Source organism: Lynx canadensis, chromosome B3 (assembly GCF_007474595.2).
Source record: "Lynx canadensis isolate LIC74 chromosome B3, mLynCan4.pri.v2, whole genome shotgun sequence".
Lineage (NCBI taxonomy): Eukaryota > Metazoa > Chordata > Mammalia > Carnivora > Felidae > Lynx > Lynx canadensis.
Genome location: NC_044308.2, coordinates 119,385,367 through 119,407,026, shown reverse-complemented (window position 1 = coordinate 119,407,026; position 21,660 = coordinate 119,385,367). Strand labels below are relative to the sequence as shown.

At 42.9% G+C, this 21,660-nt stretch overlaps 1 protein-coding gene across 2 annotated transcripts in view; it reads left to right on the top strand.

Annotated features, from left to right (window-relative positions):
- The window catches only part of SYNDIG1L (synapse differentiation inducing 1 like), a 45,046-nt gene that overhangs the window by 4,837 nt on the left and 18,549 nt on the right, over positions 1-21,660 (top strand). For both annotated transcript variants that reach the window (XM_032593412.1, XM_032593413.1), the window contains exon 2: positions 8,053-8,134. The gene's annotated coding sequence lies outside the window, so the exon portion shown is untranslated. The remainder of the gene's footprint in view (positions 1-8,052; positions 8,135-21,660) is intronic.

Sequence of the window (21,660 nt, the reverse complement as noted above, 5' to 3'; positions counted from 1 at the left end):
GGGAGCTGCTCCCTGCTGGCGTGGGGTTGGGACAGCCAGGTCATCTACTGAAAAGAATCACGTCCCCTTCCTGAAGAAAAGCACCAGAGAGCAACTCAATTCAGCCACTGATGCAGGAGGGAGAACTGCACGCAGGGAAGGGAACCAAGAAAAGAGCTTGGAACTTCTGATAAAGAAAGACTGAGAAAGGAAAGGGCGTCGAGGGTTGGAGGTGTAGAGAAGGGATGAGAGGCTAAAGAGGCAGGAAGTCTTAGAAGACAGGTCAGACTGGGGGAAAGGGAGGGCACCAGCATTTTCTGCTTCAATGGGGCACCAGCTCCACATAGGAAGGCGTCGAGAAGGGTGAGTTGTGCCCGACTCCAGGGCAAGTGCAGGGACAGAGCAGGTGTTCTTGGCCAGGCTAGCCTCCTCCCTGGCTCTTTCATCCTAGGCAGAGCACAAAGAATGACAAGAAAGGACAGCCCTGAGTCAGGATGGGGGCGGGGAGTAAAATGTGACGGGAAAATGTGACGTGAAGCTGCAGCTGGGCAATCCCTGGGCTGCCTAGCCAGTAGCTCACAGCCCAGCTGCACATTAGAATCACCGAGGGGACCTTTCAGCCAGTACTGACACTCAGGCCCCGTCCCCCAGAGATCCTGATAGAATTGGTCTGGGGTAGGCTTCAGATATTGGAATTTTGAAAAAGCTCCCTGGGGGATTCTAAGGTGCAGCCGGTCCTTTGTGTCTCTCATTCCCTGGTATGGCCATCCCTAGAGACCACAAGAACGGGTGGGAGTGTGTCACCGTGGGCAGCTCCAAGATTCCTAATTAGAGAACAGAGGAGATTGAGTCACAGCTAGGCTGGGAGTCACGTGGCTCAGCCCCTTGCTTGCTGTGGGCCCTTGGGCAGGTGACTTCGTTGTTCAGGCATTGTCCACTTATTTTTATTGAAGAATAATTGACATACAAAATTGTATTAGTTTCAGATGTACAACATAGTGATGTGATATCTACATACATTACAAAACTCTCACCGCAGACAAGTCGAGTTACTATCTGTGTTAGTTGTTGCAATATTATTGACCGTATTCCCTATTCTGTACATTACATCCCCATGTCTTATTTATTTTATAACTGGAAGATGATTGTGCCTCTTACTCCCCTTCACCTATTTCATCCATCCCCCCACCTCCCTCCCCTCTGGCAGCCACCACGGTGTGAGGTGTCATCTCTTTAAAGAGAGAGTGAACTAGGGGGGATGATCTCTAAATGCCTTGGACCACTCTCGGGCTCTGATTCTAAGAATGATCTACCTCATGGGGACTGATATGCTTCCCTTTCTTGTCTGCATCCCCCCCAAGTTAATAGCTGAGGCTCAGAGAGATGGAGAGGCTTGCTCACTCTGCTCCCTGCCTTTCCATTCCTCACACCACAGAGGGAGGATTCTTCATTTGATCGCACTTGACCCACCACCTCTCATTCCCCTCCTCTCCAAACACTTGTTTCCTTCTTGCCCTACTTGAAGAGCAGAAGAAATGGGTAATAGGTGAGTGTAGAGGCCAGAGTCCTCCAGGGAAAAAGAACAGGGGGATGTGTATATATTAACACTTATTTTTTAAATTGGCTCATGGTGGGTGCGTCTGGGTGGCTCAGTTGGTGAAGCGTCCAGCTTTGACTCAGGTCATGATCTCATGGTTTGTGAGTTTGACCCCCACGTCAGGCTCTGTGCTGACAGCTCAGAGCCTGTTATGCTCTCTTTCTCTCTCTCTCAAAAATAAATAAATAAACATTTTTAAAAAATTGGCTCAGAGGGCAACTGGGTGGTTCAGTCAGTTAAGCGTCCAACTCTTAATGTTAACTTATGTTCATGAGGTCAAGCCCTGCGTTGGGCTCTGTGCTCACTGCTGACAGTGCAAAGCCTTCTTGGGATTCTCTCTCTCTCTGCCCCTCCGCTCCTCTCTCTCTCTCAAAATAAATAAGTAAACTTATAAAATAAAATAGGGGATCCTGGGTGGCTCAGTTGGTTAAGCACCCGACCTCAGCTCATAATTCGTGAGTTCGAGCCCTGCATCAGGCCCTGGGCTGACAACTCAGAGCCTGGAGCCTGCTTTGGATTCTGTATCTCTCTCTCTCTCTCTCTCTCTCTCTCTCTCTCTCTCTCTCTCTCTTTCTCTGTGCTCCTCTCCTGCTCATGCTCAGTCTGTCTCTCTCTCAAAACTAAACAAACATAAAAAAATTTTTTTAAAGAAAATCTTACGGGTTTTCTTTATTAGACTTTTTAATACGATGAATTACATTGATGGATTTTTGAAAGTGAAATCAACTTTGCATTCCTAGGATAAACTCCACTTTGGCCATCATGTATCATCCTACTAATGTACTGTTGGATTTGATTTGCTAAAATTTTATTTAGAATTTTTGCATCTGTATTCATGGGGGATATTGGTCTTTGGTTTTCTCTTCTTATAATGTCTTTGTCTGATTTTGTTATCAGGATAATGCTGGTCCTATAAAATGAATAGGTAAATGTTTCTTTCTCTTCCATGTTCTGAGAGCCCATGTAGAATAAGTAGTGTTTCTTCATTAAATGTTTGATAAAATTTACCAGTGAAGCTGTCTGGGCCTGGAGTTTCCTTTATGGAAAGGTTTTTGTTTTTGTTTTTAAATATAATTTATTGTCAGTTGGCTTACATACAACACCCAGTGCTCATCCCAACAACAGCCCTCCTCAACGCCCATCACCCACTTTCCCCTCTCCCCCACCCCTCCATCAACCCTCAGTTTGTTCTCTGTATTTAAGAGTCTCTTATGGTTGGCCTCCCTACCTCTCTGTTTGTAATTATTTTTTTCCCTTCCCTTCCCCCATGATCTTCTGTTAAGTTTCTCAAGATCCACATATGAGTGAAAACATATGATATCTGTCTTTCTCTGCCCAACTTATTTCACTTAGCTTAATACCCTCCAGTACCATCCACGTTGTTGCAAATGGCAGAATTTCATTCTTTCTCTTTGCCAAGTAGTATTCCATCGTATATATAAACCCCATCTTCTTTATCTATTCATCAGTTGATGGACATTTAGGCTCTTTCCATAATTTGGCTATTGTTGAAAGTGCTGCTATAAACATAGGGGTACCTGTGCCCCTATGCGTCAGCACTCCTGTATCCCTTGGGTAAATTCCTAGCAGTGCTATTACTGGGTCATAGGGTAGTTCTATTTTTAATTTTTTGAGGAAACTCCACACTGTGTGGGAATGTTTTTAACTACAAATTCAACTTCTTTAATAGATACAAGGATATTCATGTTATATGCTTTTCTCATGTTAGTTTTGGTACTTGTGTCTTTTAAGGAAATTCCCCATTTCATGTAAGTTGTCAAATTTATCGGCATAATTATTCATAATATTTCCTTTTTATCCTTTTGATATCTGTAGAATTTGTAGTGATGTTATCTTTTACATTCCTAATGTTGGTAACTTGTGTCTTTACTCTTTTTTCCCAGTCTGGCCAGAGGTTTATCAATTTTATTGGCGTTCTCAAAGAACCAGCATTTGGTTTCACTGGTTTTCTCTTTTATTGTTTTCTATTTTAGTGGTTTTTGTTCTAATCTTTATTATTTCCTTTCTTCTGCTTATTTTGGATTTAATTTGTCTTCTTTTTCTAGGTGGAATCTGAGGTCATCAGTTTGAGACCTTTGTTCATTTCTAATATAGGTGGTTAGTGCTATAAATTTTCTTCTAAGTATTACTTTAGTGGCCTTCCACAGGTTTTGATATGTTGTGTTGTCATTTTCATTCAGTTCAAAATACTTTCTAATTTTGAATTATTAATACATGTATTATTTTTGACTCGTGGATTATTTATAAGTGTGTTGTTTAGTTTTCAAATATTTGATGATTTTCCAGATATATTTCTGTTGCTGATTTCCAATATTGCACTCCATACTAAATCTATTATGGCCAGAAAGCATACTTTATTTTTTAAATATTTTATCATTTTGAGAGAGGGGAAGGGCAAAGAGAGAGAGAGAGAGAGAGAGAGAGAGAGAGAGAATCCCAAGCAGGCTTCACACTGTCGGTACAGAGCCCAATGCATGGCTCAATCCCACCAACCATGAGATCATGACCTGAGCCAAGATAGAGTTCGAAGCTTAACCAACTGAGCCACACAGGTGTCCCCCAAAACATACTTTATATGATTTGAATCCTTTTAAATTTATTGAAGTCATTTTATGATCCAGAATTTGGTCTTTCATGGTAAATGGTCTGTGTGCACGTAAAAGGAATGGATATAGAAAAGGGTATTAAAGTTTCCAACTATGATTATGGGTTTTTCTATTTCTCCTTGCAATTCCATCAGTTTTTGCTTCAGGTGTTTTGAAGCTCTATAATTAAGGTATATAAATGTCTAAGACTTTTATGCCCTCCTGATGAATTAACCCCTTTCTTATTATGAAATAACCTTCATCTCTGTTAATATTCTTTGCTCTGAAATCTGCTCAATATGGCCACTCCAGCATTCTCTTGATTAATGGTAGCACAGTATGTCTTTTTCCATCCTTTTGCTCTTACCTCATATGTGCATTTATCTGTTAAGTGTATTTCTTTAAGCATCATTTAGTTGAGTCGTGTTTTTTTTTAATCCAATATGATGTTCTCTGCCTTTTAATTGGAGTATTTACATCATTTACATTTAATATGGTTATTAATATAATTAGGCTTAAACTATTATTTTAGTGTTTATTTCCTCTTTGCCCCATCTCTTCTGTGTTTCCTTTTTCCTCATTCCTGTCTTGTTTTGGATTATTGGAATATTTTTCTGCTTCTATTTTGTCTCTGTTGGCAGTAACTCTTCTTTGTTACTTTAGTGCTTGCTTTAAGGTGTATAGTTTACATCTTTAACTTATAACAATCTATTTCCAACTGATATCATACCACTTCACATAGAGTATAAGAACCTTACAATAGTATACTTGTATTTCCCAACTGTTGGCCTTTATATTATTAGTGTCATACATTTTACTTATATATATATGTTATAAATCACACAATATATTTTTATTATGGTTGTATTCTGTACTTTTAGGTACAATTGTCTATATTTTACCATCAGACCAAGCTCATTACTTGTGTTTTTCAAATTTCTTATACTCTCCTAATCTTTCATCTGCTTAATTTATTAATTGTTGTGCTAAAACTTCCCACTATGATAGTGGATTTTCTGGTTTTTCCTTATAACTTTGTAACTTTTTTGAGGGCTATGTCATTAGGAATATTTTCTCTTTGCTATTATTGTTTGACTAATGGATTAAACTTTCTTTTTAATTTATTTATTTAAATTCAAGTTAGTTAACATACAGTGTAGAACCCAGTGATTCATCGCTTACATATAATACCTAGTGTTTATGCCAACAAATGTCCTCCTTGATGCCCATCACCCATTTATCCCATCCCCCCACCCACCTCCCCTCCAGCAACCCTCACTTTGTTTTCTGTATTTGAGTCATTATGCAGTGACTCCCTTTATCTATAATCATACTGTGGGTTTGGGGTTTTTTTTGCCTTAGATTTCATTTTGACTATTACTATAGCTACAACAGAGTTTTTTATTTAGTGCCTATCTAGCATATTATTTTCCACTTGGTTTGTATTTTTATGTTTTGGGTGTGTCTCTTTTATTTTTTTTAAGTTTATTTATTTATTTTGGGGGGGAGGGACAGAGAGAGTGAGAGAGAGAGAATCCCAAGGAGGCTCTGCACTGTTAGCGCAGAGCCCAATGTAGGAATCTGTCCCACAAACTGTGAGATCTTAACCTGGGCCAAAATCAAAGAGTCAGTTGTTCAACTGACTGAGCCACCCAGGTGTAACCCCCTTTTTTAAAAAAAATAAAATCTTTATATATAAATAAATAAATAAATAATAAATGACATATAACTGGATTGTTTTTTTAATCTAGTTTGATAACCCTAACAGATACCATATGTATTTACTCATATGTGGATCCTGAGAAACTTAACAGAAGACCAGGGGGGAGGGGAAGGGAGGACAAAAAGTTACAGAGAGGGAAGGAGGCAAACCATAAGAGACTGTTCAATACTGAGAACAAACTGAGTGTGGATGGGGGTGGGGGAAAGGGTAAAGTGGGTGATGGGCATTGAGTAGGGCACCTGTTGGGATGAGCACTGGGTGTTATATGGAAACTAATTTGATAATAAATTATATATATATATATATATATATATATATATATATGAATCCTTTACTGTAGTACTTAATCCATTTATATTTATTGTAATTGCAATAAACAATACTTGGATTAATTTCTACATTGTAATTTGTACACTACATTTGTCTCATCCTTTCTATCTCTCCTTCCCCCCCCCCCCCTTTCTTGACTTCTTTTGCATTATTTGAATTTTTTTTCATTCCATTTGTTTCTGGTACTGGTTTGGAAGATATGTTCTCTATCATTATTCTTTTAATGATTATCTTCAAAAACTTCCACATGCTTAAATGATTGAAATCTATGATAAATCAATATTTTTACCCTCTTCTCAAATCATACAAGAACCTTGGAACACTTAGGCTTTGTCTCCTGAGCCCCGGAAGTCTGTAAAATCTCAAACTTAAGTTTACTAAGATGAGAAGACATCCTCAGGGTGACAGTGAGCTTCAATAGTCTGCTTAATTACTTAGTTTCTTCTTTTACTCTGTAGATTCTTTACTTTCTTGCCAGATCATTGATGGCTTACAATTATTTTACCCCAAAGTTTTAGTTGTTTTCAGTAAATGGGTTTTTTAGTGTATCTAGACTTTCATGTCTCCAGAAATGAAATCTCTCTGAGCCTTAATTTTCTTGTACAGTCAATGGGGATGATAATAATAATTACTTTATAGGGTTGTTTTAAGGAATAAAAATATATAATCAAGCAGATAATATAGTATTCATAAAATATTTGAGCTGGTGTATATATTTGCACGCACACGCGCACACACACACACACACACACACACACAGGAAGCCAGCTTGTTCTCTGGACTAGCTCATTTTTGTGCAGGTCTTAGAATAAATGTTCTTTCTTCTTTCCTCTTTGATTAATTAAAGAATATCCCATCATTGCAAGCTAAAACTGTTATTATTTGCAACTACTGAATCAGTTAGTATTTTGGAGTTCTTTTATAGTCAAAACAAAATAAAGAAACAAGTTGGTTTCCAAGGCCAACAGAACTCCTGATTTCCTCCCTCCCTCACTCTCTTCCTTCCTTCCTTCCTTCTTTCCTTCCTTCCTCTTTCTTTCTTTCTTTCTTTCTTTCTTTCTTTCTTTCTTTCCTTCTTCCTTTCACATTATTAGAACAGCCTCATTTTTCTCATTTACTGATCTTAAAATAAGTAAAAATTGAACTTATAAATTCCTTCTAATAAATTCTATTTTATCTGTTTGTTTTATTGGAACCTTAATCAGCAATTGATAAATTATATAGGGCCCTAAATAGTATAGGAGTTGAGAGAAGTCAGTGAATTGAAATAGTTCATGAAAACTTCATGGATTTTGACCGAGATATGCTGAAGGAGAGATGCCCTAGAGGTTGGGACCTTCACAGGGAAATCATCTCTCCCTACCCCTCTCCCCTAACCACAGTTACTAACTTTGTCTGACCCTGACTCTGGGAGCATGTGACTCCTAAAGAAAGTAGCTTTAATCTCTTCCCTTCCCAGCTCTCCTCCAGGTCTCCCTTTCAAGAGGGTTGAGTCCACTTTGTAGTTCTAGAATGTAAGCTTCACTAATGTCATGTGGAAGCTCTAAAATCAAATACCTCGGTCTTTCAAAGAAGTCATATCTTTTTCTCTTCACCCTTAAGTGCTCAATGCAAACATCCCCTTCCCAAGAAAACCTTACCTGAAATTCATTATCACAAAAGATCCCTGTGTTATAGAGTCTTACAACACCATTTTGCAAATCTTAGCCACACTTGTCACAGTTGCGATTTTATATTTTCTAGCTTAGATTGTGGCATTGTCTGTGTTCCATGCGAGACTATAAGTCCATCTGTTATTTCTCATAATTGTATTCCAGTACCTAGCACAGCGTCTGGCTCACAGTGAATGCTCAACAAATATTTGCAAAATGAAGGATCAAAAAGCGTGTTACTTTTAAGGTAAGTACTATTATTAACCCCATATTTACATAATAAGGAAATTGAGGCTCGGATAAGTTAAGTAATATGCCTAAGAAGTGTCTGAGTCAAAATTTGAACCTGCCTTTCTGATCCAGAACCTGCAATGCTTAAACAGCACTCTGCTTTCCCAAGCAGACCAAACACCAAAACCAGACTAACCAGCAGCTTTCTAAGGACATAAGTTCCCCGTAGCCACATCTGTTTAATCCTGGAAATCAAAACCAGAATCCTAGATATCAGAAAAGGATCCTGGAATCCTAAAGCTGGATGGGACTTAGAAATTCTCAGGTGAGAAGAATCAATCTGTTCAAAGTCACACAGCAAGATGATGGCAGATTTAGGGTAAGAAGTTCAAACTCCAAACTCAGTGCTTTATATGCTGAATTCCATATAGACACCCTGGGCAGCAGCTTAGTGTCCAAGGTCTAAGGTTCAATCTGCCATAAGCAATGACCTTCAAATTTTTTACTGTGGTCAATTTGTGATAGGAGAAAGGGGAATGGAGAGCAAGAGATCCCTGGACCTATCTATTCTCACTTTCCAGGATAAAAGAATTCAGTGCTATCAGTTCAGGGCTATCCTATAAGCACATATAGGGAGATCCCTATACATCTATTCTAGCCTTAGGAATGGGGCTACACCTTGTTGTTGTTGTTGTTGTTGTTGTTGTTTTTTAAGTAGGCTCTATATCCAATGTGGGGCTTGAACTCATGACCCTGAGATCAAGAGTCTCTGCTGACCAGGCCAGCCAGGAGCCCAGAATGTGGCTGCTTCAGATTTGAACTGTGTACATAACTTGTTCTGTCCCAGGGACTGTACTAAACCACTAAACTCATTAACTGCATTTCTCTTCTAGTATATACAAATCCACAAGAGAGGTGCCATGATTAAACCCACTCTACAGATTTAAAAAATTGAGGCTTGAGTAATTGAGATTGAGTAACTTATCGAGTTGCAGAGTTTATGAGGACAGAGTGGGAACTTGAATCCAAAATGCTCTAGGTCTAGGCTCTTAACCACTATACTAAGCTCCCTCAAAAACAAGCAGTCATGCATACTTGTATTAGTCTAGTAATTGGAAATTCATTCCTTTCACTACTATTTGCCTAGTATATTTATCATTTCATTTTTAAAACTAGTTTAATGGAGTGCCTGGGTGGCTCAGTCAGTTAAGCGTCCGACCTCAGCTCAGGTCATGATCTCACAGTTCGTGAGTTCGAGTCCCACGTCGGGCTCTGGGCTGACAGCTCAGAGCCTGGAGCCTGCTTCAGATTCTGTGTCTCCCTCTATCTGTGCCCCTCCCCTGCTCATACTCTGTCTCTCTCTAAAAATAAATAAAAACATTTTTAAAAATTAAAAAAAATAAAACTAGTTTAATAAGGGGCACCTGGCTGGCTCAGTCAGTAGAGCGTGTAACTCTTGATCTTGAGGTTGTGAATTCAAGCCCCATGTTGGGTGTAAAGATTACTTTAAAAAATAAAATATTTAAAAAAAAAAGAAACAGCATGTATGAGGAGGGCACTCTGGAGGAGGGGGGACTAGTTTAATAACAATAAACATGAGATACTCTGTATGTTCAGATATAGAAAGATATATTTTTTTAATTTATTTTTTTAAGTAACCTCCACACCCAACATAGGGCTCAAACTCACAACCTGGAGATTAAGACTTGCACACTCTACTGACTGAACCAGCAGGCACCCCTGGAAAGATATATTATTAAGGCAGGAAAAAAAAGCCATGGTGGCCTATGTATGATCTCCTATGTACTAAAAAGTACATATATACTTCTGGAAGGATACACAGCAAACCATAATTTCTTGGGAGTGGGCCTGGGGAGAACATAGCCAAAAGCAGCCTTTTATACTTCACTCCCCCACTCCAAGAACAATTATTATTTGTAAAATTTTTAAAAACTTGAACCATACTATTAATGTAAATATAAGTCATTTCACAGGACAGTTAACTAAAATCCTACCACAAACTGGGGTGCCTGGCTGGCTCAGTTTGTTAAGTGTCTGACTCCTGATTTTGGCTCAGATTATGATTTCAAGGTTCATGGGTTTGATCCCCCATCGGGCGCTGTGCTGATGGTGCAGAGCCTGCTTGGGATTCTCTCTCTCTCCCTCTTTCTCTCTCTGTCCCTACCCAGCTCGTGCTCTCCCTCTCTCAAAAATAAATAACCAAACTTAAAAAAAAAAAAAAAAACCCTACCACAAGCTGAACTGATTCAATACTAGCAGCAATTTAATCCCCTTGTTCACACTCAAACCAACGCCTATGACAATGAAGACAAAGTAAAAGAGGTAAAGTAATGCAGTCATAGTAGAATTTAGTCAGGGTTAAAATCCTTGATTCCACCATTTACCAGCTAATGATTTTAGGGGGGGCTATTTAACCTTTATGAGCCCCAGTTTCCTCATCTGTGAAATGGAGAAAATCCTGTCTCCACAGGACAGGGTAAGGAGAGGAGAGATAATGCATATCAAGCAGTTAGTACAGAGCTTAGCAGCTAGTAGACAGTCCACAAGACTAATAATCATCATTATGTACTGACGACAAAATATTCTTCCCCCGTCACAGTCATGCCAACTATGCTCATGCTTACGTGATAGGAGATGTGAGCTTGCCCAGAATCAAGGGGTAGTCAGGCTTGTGGGTAGAAAAAAAAGGCTAATGGCCTCTTCCCCCACCCCTCAATCTGTGTGCCATCTATGGGGTTTCCAGGATATCCAGCTATATACTTTCAGAGTTATCAGCTATTTGTCCTAAAGAGAAAATTATACTTGTGCATCTTTGGGGGTGGGGAGGTCTGAGGACTAGATGGGTCAAGCTGATTTTCTTTGGTTTAGTTTCATTCTTCATCCATCCCCTGCCTGCAACCCCCAGTCAGGAAATTTACAAGCTTAGAAAGTTTGATCAACCATAGGAATTTTGGCAGGTCTATTTGACCCGAGGTTAGAATCCACGGGCTGGCACTACTGTGGGACTGCAATCCCTTAGCCAAAATTTGGGATCCAAAACACTTTAGGACCAGAAGTTTTCTCACAAGACTAATGCAAATGAACTCATTTGGAGGAAGACCCTGAACTGCCATGAGGGTACTTAATGTCTTTATTGATCATATTTGGGATGACTAGTCACACATTTTTCTGAGGAAATATCGACGCGTTTGATTATGTGGTGCTGCCCTGGACTTCACTAAGGATTTTACATAATATTCAATAAACATTATATTACCTTGTTAAAAACATGAAAAATTCAGAATTCTGAAAAACATCTGACCCCAGGGATTTCAGATAATACATTGTAGATCTGCATTTCCAAACAAGCTCTCAAGTCTTCTTTGTCCACAGCCCAGCTTCTTCCTGTCATTCATTAGCTGGGTCATCTGTGGGGGCAGAAGAACCTGGCTAAGACTCAGATGCCTCAGGGCCCCAGGGGGGACTCAGAACCATGGACAGCGGCACATCCCAATGTTGCTGCCAAATAAATTTGCTAACCTCTTAGACTCGGTTTTCCTACGTATAGAGAGAGATTGGCACAATGCAGCTCGCCTGAGAAATGTGGCCATTTTTTTCTAACAGTAAAACAAGGTATGGGGTTGGGGGACAGTTGATATGGTCTGGGCAGAGAAAATAAATGTGTTTCTTATCTTTTTCCTCCAGCTGGTTCCAGGCTCTTTTCCTTTGACATTATTAAAAGCCTGGCAGGTACTTTGAATGTTTGTTTCCATCAAGTTTTCCTTGCCTTTCTAGTCTGCAAATATTTCTGGCTGTTTTCCTTTCCTGAGTGTTCTGTGTTGCCTAGCCACCGGATTTTCCCAACCTTACCTGCCCAGCAACTAGGTAACTAGGCAGAGACTTTGCTAGGAGTGGACAGAAAGTTCCCAGTGGACTTTGCCAGGTCCCATAATTCTAATAAAAAGGAAGTGAATAAGCCACATGTTCCCATTGTTACTCATGCTCAGATTATCGTTAGGTCCTTTGGGAGAAAGGGAGGGGAGCAGTGAGGTGGCTTCCATTACTGCTAAATGAGGTCATATCTAGCCTCAATGAAATTGAGACCACTGTGACTAAAAAACAATGCCTCAAATGGTGACATAAAGTCACACTATGGTAGAGCTGCAAGGGACCTTAGAGCTTATCTGCTGGAGGCAGCAGAAGCAGAATGGTCGCTTTTCTTTATTCAGCACATATTTATTAAGTGTTGGCTTGTGTCAGACACAAACTAGGAACAGGGATGGAAATACACTCCATCCTCTTCCCCAAAGCTTAGAGTTAGAGATGGGAGTGAGAAGCAGGTAAGATTTTTTTTTTAATTTTTTTTTTAACGTGTATTTATTTTTGAGACAGAGAGAGACAGAGCATGAATGGGGGAGGGTCAGAGAGAGGGAGACACAGAATCTGAAAGAGGCTCCAGGCTCTGAGCTGTCAGCACAGAGCCCGACACGGGGCTCGAACTCACGGACCGCGAGATCATGACCTGAGCCGAAGTCGGCTGCTTAACCGACCGAGCCACCCAGGCGCCCCGAGGCAGGTAAGATTTAAAAGTATGGTTGGTATGTTAGGTGCTGCAGTAGAGGGACATACAGGATATTATAGGAAGCCAGTAGAGGGGAATCCAATCCAGGCTGAGGAGTAGAGGAAAAGATGCCCAAGGAGGAAAACACCTGAGTTGTGCGGGTGGGTGCGGTAGGGGATTTCAAAGAAACAAAACAGTACGTGTGAAGACAGGCCACCGTGAGAGACCTCAGATTTGTCATCTTGTTGCATTTGTACGTATTTGGCCTTATTCCAAAGCTAAAATAATCTTGTCTCTGATAACCAGGGCCATGTCTTATATCTCTGTGTATCCCCAGAACCTGCTCTGTTCCCTGTATATAGTTAGTGCTTGACCAGTGGTTGTCAGCGATAATGGGCTTAAGGCCTCACATCAGAACTATAGCCATGCAGATGATGTCATGGTAGAAACGGAATATCACAGCGGAAACTGGGACACGCTCACTCCACCTCTAATACTTCAGAGGCCACCCCAAGGAGGAATTTTGGCCTGAGGACGCCAGAAAACTGCTGAAACTAAAGTTGCTCCTGACTTCCCATGGCTGAAAGTTCCTCAGGAAAGTGTGTGGCCCAGCACTCATGTTCTTGAGATTTAGTCTGAGCCCCAGCACATCATCCATCAGCCCACTGATACTGGGATAATTCCATGGCCTCTCTGAGCTGGACATTTTCTACCCACAAAACAAGAGCTGGCTCCCTACCTACCTCAGGGACATATTATAAAGGTAAATGAAGGGTAAGGTCACAACAAGCCCTTTGAAAACAGACAAAAACTATAACTCATAAAGGACTGGGCTACTGGGTAAGAATCAGAAAGCCCAGTCTCCCCCGCCAGCCAGCTTTTGGCCTTGGTCAGCTCTTTTCTCTCTCTGGGCCTTTCCTCAGGTGACCATCACAGATCTCACATTGCCCCATGGTTTTTGTTCTGTTCTTTAGTACCTTAATTTACAAACTAGAAGCCTTAGGCAGCCTTTGCAAACTGTGTTCTGGGTGCTAATGCTGTGTTTATGTCATGATTCCTATCCACCGGTACCAAAGCTCCCAACATTGATTGAATGGTTGCAGCAGGGATAGGTCTAATTGTCCCTGGCAAATTGCAATGGCTACAGTGCATATAGGTCCTTCTTGGCGAGGGCCTTGAGGACTGGGGAGTAGCCAGGCAGCTAGAAGAGATTCAAGTTGCAAGCCCAGGAAAAGGCTTCCCCTAAATGGAAGCATCATTTCACTGTAGAAAACGGTTTCTGTAACACTGGGGCAATCCATTGCAGTTCAGCAGGAACATTGGTGGGTCAAGAGAATTTATATCTCTTACCAGGTTGCTGTGTTGTGTGTGTATATGTGTGTCTGTGTCTGTCTGTCTGTCAGTCTGCCCCCCTAGGCTTTTTCAGCCCTCACGGCTCCCCAATCCTTCTCTGGGCTCCTGCTTTCTTTTATCTCTTCCCCTTTTGCCCCCAAGCTGTCTCCCCCACGTCCTCCTTCTCCGCTGCCATTGTGTCTCATACTCCATGCATTCTTCCTGCTGTTCTCTTCTTTGCCTTCCTTTTTTGATGAGGATCACTAGGGCTTCAGTCCACCCAGCTGTAAGGGGAACATAACCCTTTAGAAATGTGACCTCATTTACTATAATTCTCACACTGTGCAGGCCAGGGGTAGAGGTCACCCCCCAACCCCACCATTGTTCCTGCTGCCAGTGCTGAGATTAAAAGAGATGAGTCCTCGAAAGGCACCCAACAGACCAATCATTTATTCAGCAAATACTTGTTTTTATGTAAGTTTTAAAATAATTTTAAGGTAATGCATGTATATTGCAGAGAATTTAGAAAGTACAGGAAAAAAAGAGAAATATTTAAAAGAACCATGGTTGCCTCTCTCCAGAGATAACCCTTAGCAGATCTTACTTTAATCCATGCTAGGATGTTTTTCTGGGCTTTTCTGCATACTTGTGGTTATATTGCATGTATAATTTTGTAGCCTGCTTTTTTCTACTTCGTATTATAACATAAGCATTTCCCTCATGGTATTATAAACCCTTTAAAGACATTAGTTAAATTTGCTTTCTCTTTGCCCAGTTTTTTTGGACATTTACAGGAGTTCCAAATTTCCTATAATGATAATTATACTGTAAGGGGCAGTTTTATGTGCAAAGCTTATACAGTCAGCATGGTGTAGGGTTGATGAGTGGTTGTCTTGATTGAAATCTGGGCTTTACCCTTACAAGGGTTGGGTAAGTTATGTGCCTTGGTTTTCGCTTCTGTACAGTAGGGATGACAATAGTACCTTCCTCCTGGGTTTGCTGTTAGAATTAAATAAGATGATTCATCTAAAGCAGTTAGAACAGTTCTTGGCATATAGTAATTACTCAGTAAATATTTACCTGTTAGTATGCCTTAAGACAGATTACCAGTAGTGGATTTACTTTGGCCCTTGATACATAGTGCCAAATTGCTTTCCAAAACAAGAACAAACCTGTATTGACAAACCTATCCTGATTTGAACTCCAGCCTGACCGATGCCAAGGCTCACACTCTTTCTACTAGCCCCTCTACAATACCTCTTCAGGCGAGTGCTAGGAATCCCTGCAGTAATCGTTCTCTTAATGCCGAAGAAATGGATTAGCATTACGACTGTAGAAAGCACCTTGCACGATGCCTGGCACTTATTAAATTATTTGAGAATAAATCTGAATTATATTGTGGAGTGAATGCCCCTTTCACATATTTATTAGATGGTCATTGAGATAATGCACATAAAGCTCTTAGCCCAGTTCCTGGCACATGGTAGGCACTTAGATAATCTATTATTGGTGTACCATCCATCTGCCCGTCCAGCTCTCTTTCTGTCATCTATCGTACTACCCTCTTGCTAGCTCTCCAGTGCCCAACCTGGCGCAGTGTGCCTTCACCGTCATCACTCTTAACATTCTCATTGACACAGCAGAGCCCTGCCAGTTTGATGGAGTCAGTACCCAAGGTCTGTGCTGGAATAACAGGCTTGGGAGCTGAAGGGAGAGGATTGAATATCGAGATGTGCGTGACAGATGGGGCACAGGCTGCAGTGAAACCAAATGTGGGCTCACTGTGAGGCAGGGCCTTATGTGGATGCCCCAAGCGTACTGAGACTGTGGGGGACCAGGGATCAAGAAGCTGGTAACTGCAAATAACTTGGCCTTTGAGGACCTATCTCTTGTCCCTTTCACACACACACACACACACACACACACACACACACACAACTTCCAGGGCAGGAGAAAAGAAGAGATCTTGGGAGGGGTGTTCTGGAAGAGAAAAACAGCAAGCTGAGTGTTTCACGTCCCCTCCCCCCAATTTGTCATTTTCCTTTCTGCTGGCACACCCTGCCGGCCCCTAAGGCTACATTGCCACTGCTCCTTCCTCCCCCACCCATTCACTCTTGGGTCCCCTTAACCAGCTGAGTCAGGCCATGACTTTCAAAAGGAACATCAGAAAAATTAAGGGAGAACAAAAGGGAAATAAACAAAGAAAGCACAGGAAAATTCTCAGCCTTAGAGTTTGGCAAGTATAGGCTCCTGACCCAGCAGAGAATTCAGGGCCCTGCGCCATTCCCATTCCACTGGAGGGGAAAGGGACATTCAGAGAGGCTCTTTTTACACTTTGAGGTTATTTCCTCAGGTTTCTTTTTCTGCTCCCTCATGAAATGTCCCAATCCCTTGGACAATGATGGGAGCGAGCAGGGTTGCTGGGGAAGAGAGTAGAGAGTGCTCAGTTTGGCATCAGACAGACCTGGCTTCAAATCTTGCCTGTATCTGCTGGATGTATGCATCTGGCACATTAACTTAACTTCCACGGGCCTCGATTAAAAACAACCTAATTGAATTGTTTTGAGGATTAAAAGGTACGCGTTTGACACAGAGTAGGCATCCGGAATGGGTCTCTCTCTCCTACTTATCCTGAGCTGAAGAATATAAAAAGTACTCCAGCTTCTGTAGGAAAGTGCCTTCCTACACACAGAGGGAGAAAAGTCTTTCCTTTCCTGGCTCAGAAAGTTACCCCTGGGGTCGAGGCGCCTGGCTAGCTCAGTTGGAGGAGAATGCAACTCTCGATCTCGATCTCGAGGTCATGAGTTCAAACCCCACATTGGGTGGGGCTTATTTAAGTAACACAAATAAGTGAATAAGCTTAAAGAGAAAGAAAGTTACCCCTGGAGCAAGTATATACCAACCTACACACACACCACTACCACCACCCTCTCTCAAAAATGGGACCTGCCCTAGGTCTTGGACCATAGCTCTTCAGAGGGCTCCAGGGCAGGGCCTCATGAGAATTTGGGACCCACTCCTTGCGGTCTCAGTTCAAGGTGAAGGCAAAGAAGGCCTCCCCTTGCAGACCTCACCTGGCTGGCTGTAGCTTCAAGCGCAGAAAAAAGGCAGAATCATGCATCAGTTTCCTTTTTTTTTCATTTGGCTGATCTCTGACTTTTTTTCCCCGAGTTGGAAGTTACTTAACTTCTCTGGGACTCCTTTTCCTCATCTGTTGCCTGGGAAGGAGACACATTTATGAGAGTCAAGTGAGATAAGAGCTGAACAAATGCTTCAAAAAGTGTAGAGGAAGGCAGATATAAAGCATTCTTGGTCTTCCATTCGTTTTCATTTTCATTATTGCATCGGAGGAAAGACCTGGTGGAGTTGCCACCTGCTGATAAATCTCACCCCCCCAGCCCCTCCCCCACCCCTCACACATATGCAGTCACACATCCTGCTCTGGGAAAGTGGGAAAGTGCCAGCAGCGCAGGTTCCTCTGCCAGTGAGCAAGCGCTCACATGCCCCCAAGGCAGCCTGTGGATGCCAGAGTTAACGTTGATGGAGTTCTGAGCTGTGCAGTCTGTGGTTGCCTTATTCCGCCTCCTCATGCTCTGGCTTTGGGTCTCAAAACGGCAGGAACGGCCATGCCCGTTCCCAGGCTTGAGTGAACCTATGCTCCGTAGGAGAGCAAGAAGTTGGGCAGGACTGGCGCTGAGAACTCTCCTGGCTTCTTTCCCTGCATGAATCGGTGTGCTGCTAAAGAAATTGCCTCATCTGAAGTTTTGCAATCCCCTATGGAGAGAAGTGGGTAGTTGCGGTACTTCCAAAGCCGCCCAAAGTTTAAGAGACAGACTACTACAGACCTCATTGTTGGAGGGGTGGGGGTCTGCCTCTAACCAAAGAGCCTGACTCAGAAGCAGTGAGGATCTCCAGGGTTCTCTCCAGTACAGAGTCAAGAATTTATTCCCATTACCTACTTATACCCAGAAATGAACCCCTTCTTGGAGCCATGTCATTCTGGAGCCATGTCCACGGGGGTAGGATTTGGCTGATGGACAGCCCAAAGGCCCACTTGACCTTGCATTCTATACCAGTCTGCTTCCCTCCCACCCCATTACCTAGGGCTTTGTAGGTCCCAGCTATGTGGCCTTGACCACGAGTTTGACTCAGAGGTACTGAGCCCACTGGGCTGGGAGTGAGACCCGCCTTCTCTTTTATGGGGAGAGTCTCTTCTACTGTGTGGTCTATTGATGTAGCGAGTAAAGAAGATCTCCCCACACTTCGTGCTGATTTACATTCCCTAGGGAATTCTGCAAGCAAATCAACCTCTTGTATAAAGAGCTAAGAGTTTGTGCATAAAAGAGCTTATGAAGAGAAATCCCCAGGTGGAAAGAAATTAGCAACCAGAGCTAATACCAACATAAACAGAGTCCACTGTGTTGGATTCTGCTTGGAGGATATCAGAGGTGGGTGCAGAACAGGACATGAAGGCATTTCCTCCCAAGCTTTCACCCAATGCCTTACTCCTTCCCTTCTCTATAGACCTTGCTTTAGTTCCAGCTAGGATACCTGCTACCTCCTCCAGGAAGACTTCCAGGGTTTTTCTGTCCACTGAGCTCTCCCAGCCCAAGCCTGGGCCATTCCCTTTTCTACTAAGACAATCAAGGTAAAATGGGAGATTTTTTTGGCTTAAGAAAATTTCCTAGAGGGGCGCCTGGGTGGCTCAATTGGTTAAGCGTCCAACTTTAGCTCAGGTCATGATCTCACAGTTCATGAGTTCGAGCCCCACATGGGGCTGTCTGCTGTCAGCACAGAGACCACTTTGGATATTCAGTCTCCCTCTCTCTCTGCCCCTCCCTCATGGAAATGCACACTCTCTCTCTCTCTCAAAAATAAACATTTTTTAAAAAAGAAAAATAAAAACTAAAAAAAGGAAAATGTCTAGGAACTAAAGGGAGAATAAAATTGAAAGTGTAAAGGCCTAGAAACTGAGGAGTTTATGGCAGTCAGCAGCAGTACCCGGGTAATCAAAGTGTGCTCCCCTCCCAACGCCCAACTTAGATAGCATCAGATACCCAGAAACAGGAGGCCCCAGTTTTACCCTTGATGTCTCTTCCCTTTCCTCACAACCAATCTCTCCTCTCTGTTCTCCCCAGAAGTGTCTCAAACCCATCCTGTGTTCCCCATCCCTCTGACTCTGCCTTATTCATGTTCTCACTGTCTTTTTTCCTGGACTCTGCTGTAGTTTCCTCACCAGTCCTCCAGCCTCATCTCTTCTCTCCAGCCTTTCTTACCAAAATGTCCTCCTCTCCTGGCCTTCCTGGTGAATGTCTCATTGTTTAATGAAACTCAGCTCAAATGTCACCTCCTCCAGGAAGCCTGCTGGTACTTCTTCAGGCAAGGCTAGTTGTTTCCTTCTCTGTGTCCTTTTCGATTACCCTATGATAACATTTATTTCAATGTTTTGGAATGGCTGGTTAACGTGTTTATCTACTTCATCACCCTTCGTGGCAGCTCCAAGGACCCAGACTATGGCTTATACCTCTATTCTCAGGGTCTAGCAGGGAAGCAGACCTTCATTACATAGCAGGACATGCCTGATGGAGAAAAGAGAGGGGAAGAAAAGGGAGAGGAACATGGAATGGAAATTTTGCATAGTTGTAGAGTCTACAGTTCCTGAGCCACCCCCTAGATCTTGTGAGGGAAATTCCCTCAAAGAAACACTTACCACTGCATCAGCCTGTGTTCTCTGTCACAATTTCGCATGGTGCTGATTGCCCCTACAGTGTCTTCAAAGCTGATGAGGAGGCTCAGAATCCTGAGGAAGCAAAAGTCCATGGAGATTAGGCTGTGCCAATTCAGGACGAAAACCAGTCTGAAACCCAGGTCTTTCGGTGCCCAGGCCAGGGTCCTTGACACAACATCAGGGGCCACTCCACAAGTTTTCCCTCCAGGCAACAGCATATAATTATCAACATTAGTATTTGCAATTTATATGCAGCTTTTGCTTCACTGGTTTTTTTATTATCCTTTTGATTAGTAATTCGGTATGCAGCCCAGGCATGGAGCAAAGCCAGGGTAGGGAGGGAAGGAGCAGAGGGGAGCCAAGGCCAAGTAGAAGGCCATGAGACCCTGTGAGAGGAAGGCCACGGGGGAGCAAAGGTGCAAGAGGGTGCATAGACTTAAGGGACAGGGTCTTGGGTGTGTGGGGGGGGGGGTAAGGAAGGGAGAAATGCCTCTGCAGGTGCTCTACAGGCTCCAGATGAGTGGTCCAAGAACCTTCCTAGCCTCAGGGCCTCCACTCTAATGGGGCAGGGGCGAGAAGAACAAGAATATATTTAGCACCCAATAGGTTAAACACCAATATCATCAGCCCAGCCCAGACACCGCACAAGGCTTGGGGAGTTTTCTGTCCAGTGGAAAGGAGGAGACCCAAACTCCATGACAAGAGCTCCTGGCTCCTACAGTGCATGCTGGGGACTAAAGTGAACTTCCCCAGATGCTTCATGTTATGTGGGAGTAAGGGGTTCCTGGAGCTCACTATTCAGTGTGCTATGACACCCTTGGATGGGAGGAGAGAGGACTCCCACTGCCAGAGCCTGGTCCCCAAGGCCTCCTTCCACCCCCAGCCCCTGCTTCATTCTGCTCTGGGGTTTACTTTGCCCCTATTTGCCTTCAGAAAATGGGACCACTCTCCCCTCCCAAGCCCCTGGTACTGTGGTGAGACTCAAGACCTGGTATGGAACTTGAAAAATAGCCCCATCTACTTGTAATCCTGAAGATGAGGGTATCCCCCATGATTTAAAAAAAAAAAAAAAAAAAAAAAGGAAAGGAAACCAGGAGGCAGGATGCAGGGGGACAGATAAAGAGCAGCACAGTAGGGGAGACAAAGCAGACTGAAGCCCTGGGCTCAGATCTCAGATCTCCCTCTGGGAGAACTGAGGAGAATGTGTACCCACTGAGGGCCTATTTGAGACCAATATGTCACATCTGTCATCTCACTTTGTCCTCATATGACCCCTATGAAGTGGATACAGCTCCCCCATTTTGCAGATGAGAAACCCAAGTCTTTGAGAGGTTAACTCGCTCAAGGTTATACAGTTAATGAGACACTAAGACCAAACCTTAGGCCCATGGTCTTTAAAGCCTGTGCCCTTGCCAGCATAGCACTGTTGTCTCCCAATCAAGAGATTTAATCTCTGAGCACAGCGTCTTCCTGTGTAAAATGGAGGGGGAAGGGCAGGGGGAGGGGAGGATTACATTGCCTCATAGAGTTGTTAAGAAAATTAAATGAGATTATATTGGTTACAAACATAAAAACCTGGCATGGTGTCTGGTATATAGTAGGCGCTCAATAAATGCTTTCTGATTGCTTGCTTTTCTTCTCTTTAGGTTGATATTAAAACTCAGAGCTTGGGAACCTAGGACCTCCAAAATACTTCAAGAAACCCGAGGGCCTCCCATCGCTCCTGGGGGAATGGGGAAGTAGGGTAAGGAGAAGGACTGAGAAAGGGAGCTCGGCTCCAGGAATCAGAGAGACCTTTCCAGCTGTGCGCCCCTCGCTCCGCCGCCTCCTTTGGGCTCCCCTGACTTCCCGCCCCGCCCCGCCCCGCCCCGCCCCGGAGCTGGGTCCGGAGTGCCTGGTGGGCTGATTCCCGAGCGTGGAA